The sequence below is a fragment of the Meles meles genome, chromosome 17 (assembly GCF_922984935.1).
Source record: "Meles meles chromosome 17, mMelMel3.1 paternal haplotype, whole genome shotgun sequence".
NCBI classification, from domain to species: domain Eukaryota; kingdom Metazoa; phylum Chordata; class Mammalia; order Carnivora; family Mustelidae; genus Meles; species Meles meles.
The window spans coordinates 25,861,322-25,872,173 of NC_060082.1; the positions used below are offsets into that span (position 1 = coordinate 25,861,322).

A 10,852-nucleotide genomic window follows, 5' to 3' on the forward strand; every position below is an offset into this window, starting at 1 on the left:
CACTGAGCCACCCAGGCGCCCTAACTGATCATGTTTTAAAAGAGTAACACTGAACAGATTGCCATTCCTGTGTCCCTTCCTCTCACAACATCCCTGAGACCTGCGTGGGAGATCCCAGGGTCCGGCTCATTCCTGGGACGGGTACATCTCCTGTCTGTAGTAGAAAAAGCTGGAAGTTCCTGCAATTCATTTCAGGTGGGTGCATAGTCTTCATTCTCAGTGCTCGTTGCTCCTTAGTATGGGAGAAAGGTCACAGCAATCATGGCTATGAACAGAGGAGGTTTGTGAAGTGTAAACATAAGCCCTGATTGTACTGCTCTGTGTGGAATCCTGACTTGGGGTTCCTTGGTGGTTCCAAGGACGTTAAGCGTCTGCCTTCAGCTCAGGTCATGATCCCAGGGTCCTGGAATCGAGCCCCGCATCGGGCTTCCTGCTCGGTGGGAAGCCTGCTTCTCATGTCCCACTCTTCCTGCTTTATTCCCTCTCTGGCTGTTTCTCTCTGTCAAATAAATAAATGAAATCTTAAAAAAAAGAAGTCTGAGATTGGTAAAATGACTGCTTTGTGTCCTTTCCCATCTCTATAGGGAATCCATAGAAAACCTCTGGACAATCTGTTACTTAAAACTGAAAAGGCTGGACCTTAAAAAAATAAAATCAAATGAAAAAAGAGGGGGGAAAAAGAAAGAAAATAGCAGCTTTGCTCAGAGAGAATCAGTGGTTTATTATTTTACATCTGAAGAGAGATATCTATGACAATTACATCTGTTCGTCTATGTGGTACTTTCAGATATGATAAGAATAAACAGTCATACCATTGAAAGAGAACTCAGGTGCTGTGCATTTTGCTAGGAACCTTGTGAACACTCTCTGACTTAATCCCCACAACAGTTCTGCAAGGTAAATGTTATTCCCACTGTACAAATGAGAAAACAGGCTCAGAGGGATTCTAGCACTTTCTTTCATGGACCTGAGATCGGCAACCTGCTCTGTCTTGCTCTAAAGGTGAAAAAACCTAAAAGCTCACCCTTCACAGCTATAATTCTAAGCCACTCCTGTGGTAAAGAGTTTATCAATGAGGACAAGTCTACAGTTAAATATATGTGCATTCATTCAGACATATTTATAAAACACATAGCACGTACAAAGGCTTTACGAGATGCCTATGGAAGATAGAGAAACAGAAAAGACAAGGGTCTTTGGATTCAAGTCCCGGTGGGGAAATAAAAGGCATAAATAAAATGTAAAACAACAAAAGATTGAAATAGTGATGTGTGTCAACATTCCAGGCAGGGAGTCATTCAGTCCCCCCCGGTGCAGAGGGGAGAGAGGTCTCCTAAGGGACTCATATGACCCTGAGAAAGACGTGTTTACACACGTTCATCCATATCATGAGTGTTAAAAGGATAATATCTTGTTTTAGAATCATTCAGAAGTCTTTAAGTAGGTAAGAACTATATAAGTTATCGTTTAAAAAATATATTTTATGTATTTATTTGAGAGAAAGAGAGCACACATTGTGGGGGGCAGAGAAAGAGGGAGAAGCAGACTCCCCTCTGAGCAGGGAGCCTGCCTGGGGGGCTTGATCCCAGAATCCTGAGATCAGGACCTGAGCTGAAGGTAGAAGCTTAACCTACTGAGTCACCCAGGTGCTACAAGTCATCTTGAAAATAGAATCATTCAATATTCTGTTCTTTTTATTCTTATATCTGCATATTATAGAGTTTTTATGGAGTATGGGAAAAACATTTTTTTTTCTTTTTATTCTCTGAGACCATAGGACAGTGTTTCTCAGAAAGTCTGGTTCGTGGATTACAGGCAACATAAATCAATTTTATGAAATTTAGTTATATATTCAGATCCCCAGATCCTATACCAAAGGGATAGAAACGGAATTTCCAGGGAGGGGGGACCTGCAAACTTACACTTGAAACAAGGACCCATTCTTTTTTTTTTTTTAAAGATTCTTTTTTTTTTAAAGATAGGTTTTGTGTGTGTGTTTTTTTTTAAAGATTTTATTTATTTATTTGATAGACAGAAATCACAAGTAGGCAGAGAGTCAGGCAGAGAGAGAAAGGAAGGGAAGCAGCCTCCCTGCTGAGCAGAGGGCCTGATGCAGGGCTCGATCCCAGGACCCCAGGATCGTGATCCCAGGACCCCAGGATCATGACCTGAGCCGAAGGCAGAGGCTTTAACCCACTGAGCCGTCACACGCCCCAAGGACCCAAGGTGATTCTTATGCACATTGAAGTTTATGAACCGCTGATGTAGGGGAAGACTTTGTTGATCACATTTATTATTTTTTTAATTCAACAAACATGTAGATTTATTTTAAATCAGAAAAATATGATACACTTCATGAATTTGCGTGTCATATTTGTGCAGGGGCTGTGCTGATCTTCTCTTTATTATTCCAATTTTGGTATATGGGCTGCTGAAGAAAGCACGGTTGGTCACATATATCCCATTTATCACATTTATCGATAGATTTGTGAAATAATAATATCTCCAGGGGCGCCTGGGTGTCTCGGGTCTTGATCTCAGAGTCGTGAGTTCAAGCCCTGCATTGGGCTCCATGCTGGGTGTGGAACATACTATAAAAAAAAAAAGAGGAAGAGTTGGGGCGCTTCCTCCTCTCTCTCTGCCTGCCTCTCTGCCTACTTGTGATCTCTGTCTGTCAAATAAATAAATAAAGTCTTTTTTTTAAAAAAAAAAGAACAGTGTTTAAAAGTAATAATATCTCCTATTTATTGAGCACCTACTATTTGCCTGTCACAAGCTCCCGTCTGGACTATAAAACAAACTTCGTAGGTAAGTTCGTAACCTCCTTTTCACAGATGGGAAACTGAGGCTCCAAGAGGATTAAAACTTGACACCTGACTTGGGAGAGCCAGCCCAACCAGTTCTGCGTGCCTTCAGTGGCTTCTCCCACAATGGCCACTGCTCTATTGCTTAGACTATGCTAATGGCTACATGCTTATTAATATTAAAAACAGCTATCATTTAAGTGCCTTTTAGGAGCCATATAATTACGGCCTAAACCTTTCAATAAGTTCAAATGGTACTTTGCCATGTAAGGCAATTAAGAAGCAGAGATATTAGTATATCTCTCAAAATGACCTTCCACTCATTGAAACAGCGTTTTCTTATTCCGGTGGGACTTTCCCTCATTTTTACTTCCCCTCGACTGTTTCTGAAACCTTCTTCAGCTCTGTCGGGTCTCCCTTTCCTTGGTGTGATATGCCCCGGCCCTTTTGCACCTCGTTTGGAATGGCAAACCAAGAGTGGAAGTGAAGGCTTTCTCACAGCCATTGCCCCTTTTCCCAACACGGGAACGAGAGCTATAGTCTGAATCAAGAGGGAAGTGTCAGTTGCTGGGAAAAACCTGCTGATCTTGTGACTGCAAAAAGAAAAAGACAATTTAATTAAGAGAGCCTTTCCTGGGAAGGAGGGGATCACACTATCCCATGTGAGATCTTATTCTCGATTATGTCATAAATCGTTTTCAGGGAGTCTCATATGGCCCTGGGGCATCCCCAAGCAGCTAGAGGGACAAAGGGCTGTTTTCATTGGTGAGTCCACCCAGGCTTGCCTTATGCCTCTCACAGGGTACTGGGGAAAGAAGATAATATTCTCTTTCAAGATGCAATGACTTAGTATAATTCAGTCACATAAATCGCTTAAAATATATAAATGTCTATACCCTAATACCCTCCTGGAAAGTAATTCAAAAGAAGAAAACAAAGCAACAACACAACAACATATAAAGCAGCATTGTTTAGAGCAGTGGAAAACCTGAACCGACCTACATGCCCAAGAATAGCAAGTGGGTGAGTAACAATGGTCTGAGAATGCAGTGGAATGTTAGCTGCTGTTGAAGAGATCCAAATGATAAGTATATAGGAACACAAAAAGACTTCTTTACAGAACATAAAATGAAAGCATTAGAATGGGGAATTGTCCTGAGCTAGATAGATAAGGAGTCGGACAAACACGTGTTATTAGCAATATAGACAAATCACTTGACCTGAGTCTTGATTTCCACATTTATAAAACAAAGATAAAATATCCATCTTTCCAGGATCGTTTGTGAGAACTAAAGTTGATATAAAGTACAGATAAAGATGGGAAGGGAGTGGGGTGCCTGGGTGGCCCAGTCATTAAGGATCTACATTCGGCTCAAATCATGATCCCAGGGTCCTGGGATCTAGCCCCGCACTGGCCCTTCTGCTCAGCAGGAAGCCTGCTTCTGCTTCTGCCTCTCCCCTTGCTTGTGTTCCCTTTCCCACTGTGTCTCTCTGTCAAATAAATAAATAAAGTCTTAAAAAAAAATATATGGGAAGGGAGTACTAAGCAATAATTGTAAGTTTTATGCTGGGATATGGGACCACTGAAAAATTGATTTGGAAGGTACTTGTTTTTTATTTTATTTTATTTTTATTATTTTAAGATTTGATTGATTGATTTACTTACTTTTTAAAGATTTATTTATTTATTTGATGCCGAGAGCATGAGCAGGGGGAACAGCAGAGGGAGAGAGAGAAGCAGGCTCTCCGCTGAGCAGGAAGCCCATGAGGAACTCGATCCTAGGACCCCAGGATCATGACCTGAGGCGAATGCAGACACTTAACCAACTGAGCCAGCCAGGTGTCCCAGAAAGTACTTATTATTTATGATGTTTTAAATGTTATACTATTTTCCTCCTTTTTTCCTCCACGCCCTTAAAAAAATTGCGTACTCCCTATGTAGGAAGTGTGTGCACGTATCATCAAGAAACTTGCCTAAATGGATCTCTAAACCCTACTGGGAGAGCGGTCCTCAAACCGCACAACTGGAGTCAGCTCTAGGAAAAGGATAGGAACCCCAAACCCTGGTATCTAGAAAGGTGGCTCAGCTAGGTTCCAGGGCTTATTTTCCAAAGCATTTAGAAGATAGATAGAAGCACTTGTTAGACAGAGATCTCTCTTCTGACAGTTTGGAGGTGGGGAAGGTTCTCAAGATCAGGATGCCTGCCTTCCATCCACCTTTGCTTCAGAATTCTCCTCCCGCCTCCCTTAAACCACTTCCCTGCAGAGCTAGATTCATGAGCAAGGAAGTAGCAGGAGGACAATATGAAAGCAATAGCTTCTTTTGGCTAGTATATACTGAGCACCCTCTTTGTATCAGGCATCATGTTTGGCACATATAGATACAGACTAATATGTTTAGAACACAGGCTTCAAACAAAACAAAACAAAACAAAAACCTCAGGCTTCAGAATCTTCTAGAAAACCTCTACCTAGATAATGTTGGCCTAGGAGAGGGTATTATTGGTAGATTTTCATCAATCCGTCTTCATCCAAGATCAGCAGAGAGGAACAAGAATATAACTTGTTGCAGGGTTTTATTCTGGGCAAGTAAGGAAATTAGTCTAAAATGGGTTCCACTGAAGTTTCAGGCAATATAGTGCAGAAAGGATGAAAACCATTTAGACTTGAAAAAGCAGCAGCAATCTTCTCTTACTAATGAGAAATGAATGGTGGTAACAGGATGTCCGGGGCTTCTGCTGGAAAGCTTTGGGTCAGTTACTTCCATTACTCTAAAAAATTTCTGGAAACTTTGTTCTACTTGGCGGTAAAACAAAGATGATCTCTATTTAGGGTTCTACCAAATTCTTTTTAATTGATTGTTTTTCCTCCCCAGGCCCTTCCTTCCAACAGCCAGGGACACCACTGATGAAATATTCAGCATTGGGATGATATTTGATGTATAATTAAATAGAATACATTTAGAAGTTCAGTTTTATAGACCTTTAATCTTCGACCTAATAAATCTTCATGGAGAGAATCTCACAAACAAAACTGAAATATTTTTAGAAATACTATCCTCCTTGGAAAAATGAATAACCTTGAATGTACATAGGAAAGAAAACGTTTACCAACACTTTTATATACCAGGCAAGGTACTAAATGCTTTACACGTTATTTCATGTAATCTTCATGACCCTGTGAGGTTGGTATTACTTGCCCCACTATACGGATGAAGTCATGTCCTTAAGATCACAAAGTAACATATTAGCACATCTTGGGCTGGAACTCAGGTCAGATTCTGACTCTCATGCTTTTCCTTAAATTTTTACAGGAATTCATTTCCAAAACCCTTTCATTTACTATAGCTCATTCCATTCTCCCACCAACACGGTGATGTTGAACACAACCTTAGGATTCTTTTACCAAAAGTCACAGAGCCAGGGGCAAAACCAAGATTTATAGCAATCATAACTTCTGTGACCTTCTATCGAGTGCCTTTCATCTGGTAGGCTCTGTGCTAAGTATTTTTAATACTTTTTTCCCCATTTTAATCTTCACAATAACCTTTTGAGGTGGGCACTATTATAAGTCCATTTGATGGATGAGAAAACCAAGACTCAGAAGGGCCAAACTTGGGGCACCTGGGTGGGTCAGTGGGTTAAAGCCTCTGCCTTTGGCTCAGGTCATGATCCCAGGGTCCTGGGATCGAGCCCCACATCAGGCTCTCTGCTCGGTGGGAGCCTGCTTTCCCCTCCTTCTCTCTCTGCCTGCTTGTGATCTCTGTCTGTCAAATAAATAAATAAAAATCTTTAAAAAAAAAAAAAAGAAGGGCCAACCTCCTGCCCAAGTTTATATACTAGCATGTCAGGACTAGAATTCAGGTTTGTAATAATGATAATAAAATTGATTAAAAAAAAAAACAGTTGCCATATTTTGAGCTCCTATTATGTGTTAGATAATGCTTTAAATTTTTTTCACAACATATTTTGAGATTTGCAATCGGCATTGCATTATTTTAGTATATGTGCTGCCGAAGCGAGCACTGGCATCGCTTTTTTTTTTTCAAGGTTTTATTTTTAAGTAATCTCTACACCCAGCATGGGGCATGAATTTACCACCCTAGAAAGCAAAAGTTGCAGGTTCTACCGACTGAATCAGCCAGGCACCCCAGCACTGTTCTTCCGATGCTCACAATTTTTCAGATAAGAAACTAAGATTTATAGAAAATAAGTTAAGGTCTCCAAGACATACAAATGGGAAAGGGTAGAGTCAGGATTTGAATGCACATCTCTAGGGCCCCTGGCTGGTTCCATCAGTAGAGCATGCAATTCTTAATCTCAGAAATGTGAGGCTCAAGCCCTATGTTGCGTGTGGAGATTACTTAAAAATAAAATCTTAAAAAAATGAATGCAGGTCTCTTTGACTCCAAGACCTATGTCCTTAACCATGAGGTTTTGCTCACTCCACACCCTTACTACCCTAAGTGTGGTCCCCAGATCAGCAGCATTGACATTAACCAGACCTACTGAATCGGGTGTATTTTGACAGTATGCCCGCATGATTCCTGCATCTGTTAAACTTTGAGAAGCACTGCTCTAGTACCAGCAATACACAAAATAAAGAAGAGAAGCCAGATTGTCAAGAACCAAGCATATTCCCTTGGAAATTAGTTTTGAGCTAGAGGAAGATATGTCCTGCAGCTAAACTTGATAATGGTGACCTTTTTCCAATTCATGGATCAAATTAAGTCAATGAATTATATTTTCTTGTCTTTCGTTCCATCATTTTCTTTCTCTTCTTTGGAGTTGACTGTCATTTGCCTATCACTTCAGAAGATGACAATAATTGAACAGTAGTAAAGAAATACTTATGGAAAACTCAAAATGTCGATTGTTGTATTTTTTTTCCTCTTAATTTGTAGGCTTTTAAATTCTTGGATTTCTACTCAAAAAGATTTTATTTGGGGGGCACCTGGGTGGCTCAGTGGGTTAAGCCTCTGCCTTCAGCTCAGGTCATGGTCTCGGGGTCCTGGGATCAAGCACCCCACGTAGGGCTCTCTGCTCAGCAGGGAGCCTGCTTCCTCCCCTCTCTCTGCCTGCTGCTCTGCCTACTTGTGATCTCTTTCTCTCTGCCAAATAAATAAATAAAATCTTTTAAAGAAAAGATTTTATTTTTAAGTAATCTCTACACCCAATGGGACACTCAAACTCACAACTCCAAGATCAAGAGTCGCATGCTCTCCGGGGAAGCCAGCCAGGCACCCCCTAAATCCTCGGATTTGTGATTGTGATTTTGTGTTGCTGAATAGAGAACAGTTATTCTCTTGGTGAACTCGTTCCTAATTCACACTGCAGAAATGAATGTTACTGTCCTTTGGTGTTCCACAAAGAGCACCTGATTTCCACCTACGTGAACATGAGGATCAAGACTCCAGAGTCTTGGGACACCTGGCTGGCTCAGTTGGTAGGGCTGATCTCTTGATCTCAGGGTCATGATTTCAAGCATGGCATTGAGCATGGAGCTTACGTAAGAAAAATGAAAAATCAGGGCACCTATCGTTCCTATGGGTTAAGCGTCTGATCACGGTCATTATTCCAGGGTCCTGGGATCGAGCCCCACATGGGGCTACCTGCTCAGCAAGGAGTTTGCTTCTTCCTCTCCTTCTCCCCCTGCTTATTTATTCACTGTTTCTCTAGCAAATAAATAAAATCTTCAAAAAATATATTAAAAATATAAAAATTAACAAACAAAAAAAGACTTTGAAATCTCTCTAGAAATCAGATCATCTAACCAAGAGGAACTTGTCATAGTTCCAAGAGGAACTTGTTCTTACTGGATAGTAAAAATATGAGTAGTTTTTATGTTCTCCTTTGTGCTGTCCTGAATATTTAAAAATATCTACAGTGAACATTCATTGACAAATGTCCAAGGAACACCTACTAAGTCTCAGACACTGTTCTAGGTGCTAGAGAGAGAGCAGTGAACAAGCCAAAAAAAAAAAAAAAATCTGTGCTCTGGATTGGTGGTTGCAAGAGAAGATGGGGGGATGGGACAAGATAGGTGAACGGAGTCAAAAGAAGCAAAGGTCCAGATGTGAAACTAATATGTCACAGGGATGTCACCTACAGCATGGTGACTGGTGCTAATAATACTGTATCACATATTTGAAAGTCGCTAAGAGAGTAAGTCTCAAAAGTTCTCATCACAAGAAAAAATTCTTTAGGTATGGTAATGGATGTTAACTAGACTTATGTTGAATATGTACAAATATTGAATCATTATGTTGTATACCTGAAACTAATATAAACTTTAATGTCAATTGTATCTCAATTAAAAAAATCTGTTCTTGGGCGCCTGGGTGGCTTAGTGGGTTAAGCCTCTGCCTTCAGCTCAGGTCATGGTCTCAGGGTCCTGGGATGGGCTCTCTGCTCAGTGGGGAGTCGGCTTCCCCCTCTCTCTCTGCCTGCCTCTCTGCCGACTTGTGATCGCTCTCTGCCAAAATAAATAAATTAATTTAAAAAATCTGTTCTTTATTTTTTAAAATTTATTTTATTTATTTTTTCCTTTTTTAAAAAGTTTATTTTATTTATTTTTTACTTTTTTTTAAAAAGATTTTATTTATTTATTTGACAGAGACTGAGATCACAAGCAGGCAGAGAGGCAGGCAGAGAGAGAGAGGAAGAAGCAGGCTCCCCGCTGAGCAGAGAGCCTGATGTGGGACTCGAAATTTTTTACTTTTTTTTTGTTTAAAAGATTTTGTTATTTATTTGAGAAACAGAGTCAGAGATAGCAAGGGAGAGCAGGAGCTGGGATGAGAGGGATAAGCGGACTTCCCACCGAGCAGGGAGCCAGATGCGGAGCCAGGTTTGGGGCTGGATCCCAGGACCCCAGGATCACGACCAGAGCTGAAAGCAGACTTTATTTTATTTTATTTATTTATTTGATAGACAGAGATTACAAGTAGTCAGAGAGGCAGGCAGAGAGAGAGAGAGGAGGAAGCAGACTCCCCGCTGAGCAGAGAGCCCGATGCGGGGCTCGATCCCAGGACCCTGAGACCATGACCTGAGCCAAAGGCAGAGGCTTTAACCCACTGAGCCACCCAGGTGCCCCAAATTCTCTGTTCTGATGTCAGTATCTTTGGGCTTTTCCTCTTGGGTTGGTCAGAGTCCTTGAAGAAGACACGTCGCATTTCCTCTCTGGAAGGTAAACGTCTGGTAGCCAGAGACGAAGGAATTGAATGGAGGAAGAGGCCTGGGGATCTGAGCATCCAATATCCAGTTATCTCCCACTTATTACACAGAGACACCTCTTCGACCCTCTCTGGAGAATAAATTCTTCAGTCTTCTCTTAGAGGAAGGAGCGCAGCCACTGAAGAAGGGAGAGGTAACCTGGCCATCTTGAACAGCTCTCGACATTATTTTAATCCCTGCCCAGGGCACCACGTGCAGGTGACAGCCCTTGCCGTCCTGTACCTCTCTGGTGGGCAGCAGGGGTGTGGGGACAGCGCGTGTGGGGAGCCACCGCCACCGAATCTGGAGACTTGAGGGACTGGGCAGGTACAAATCAGGTTGGGCCTCGAGCTTTTTCTACTTTGGATTTAAGGTTCAGGTTTCTGCAGGTTAACTTAGTTAACGCATGTCTGTTTGCTTTCTACCTTCTCCTTTTTTTTGTTTTTGTTTTTCCTACTGGCTCCTCTCATTATTGTGGGTTCACGCTTAAGAAACCCACTACTGTCATTTTTGTGGCGGTGTAGGAGGGAACAAAAGTAGATCTGTGTGTTCGTTCTCATTAACTGCCCTAACTCTCCTCACTTTTGAGGAACGTTTTCCTATTCTAACTTAAGTTCTCTCTTGATACCACTCAAATCTTTATTCTCCTCCATTTGTCCTTAGATATTTGAATAAATTATGTGTTTTTACGTGTAGCTGATTGGGATTTAGGAAGAGCTCACTGACTTTTGTGTATTTAAGATTTTAAGTAGCAGGAAACAAAGGGTGGCTTTCCTCAGCAAAGCAAAAATAGAGATGAGACATACACATATTCAAATTTCTAAATTATGTATGTAT

The 10,852-nt window shown here is 41.2% G+C and overlaps 1 non-coding gene across 1 annotated transcript; it reads right to left on the reverse strand.

Annotated features, from left to right (window-relative positions):
* Positions 1 to 2,337: 2,337 nt before the first annotated feature.
* LOC123928522 lies at positions 2,338 to 2,444 on the reverse strand. Its single transcript, XR_006815735.1, has one exon. It is a non-coding gene; the product is annotated as a U6 spliceosomal RNA (small nuclear RNA).
* Positions 2,445 to 10,852: the final 8,408 nt, after the last annotated feature.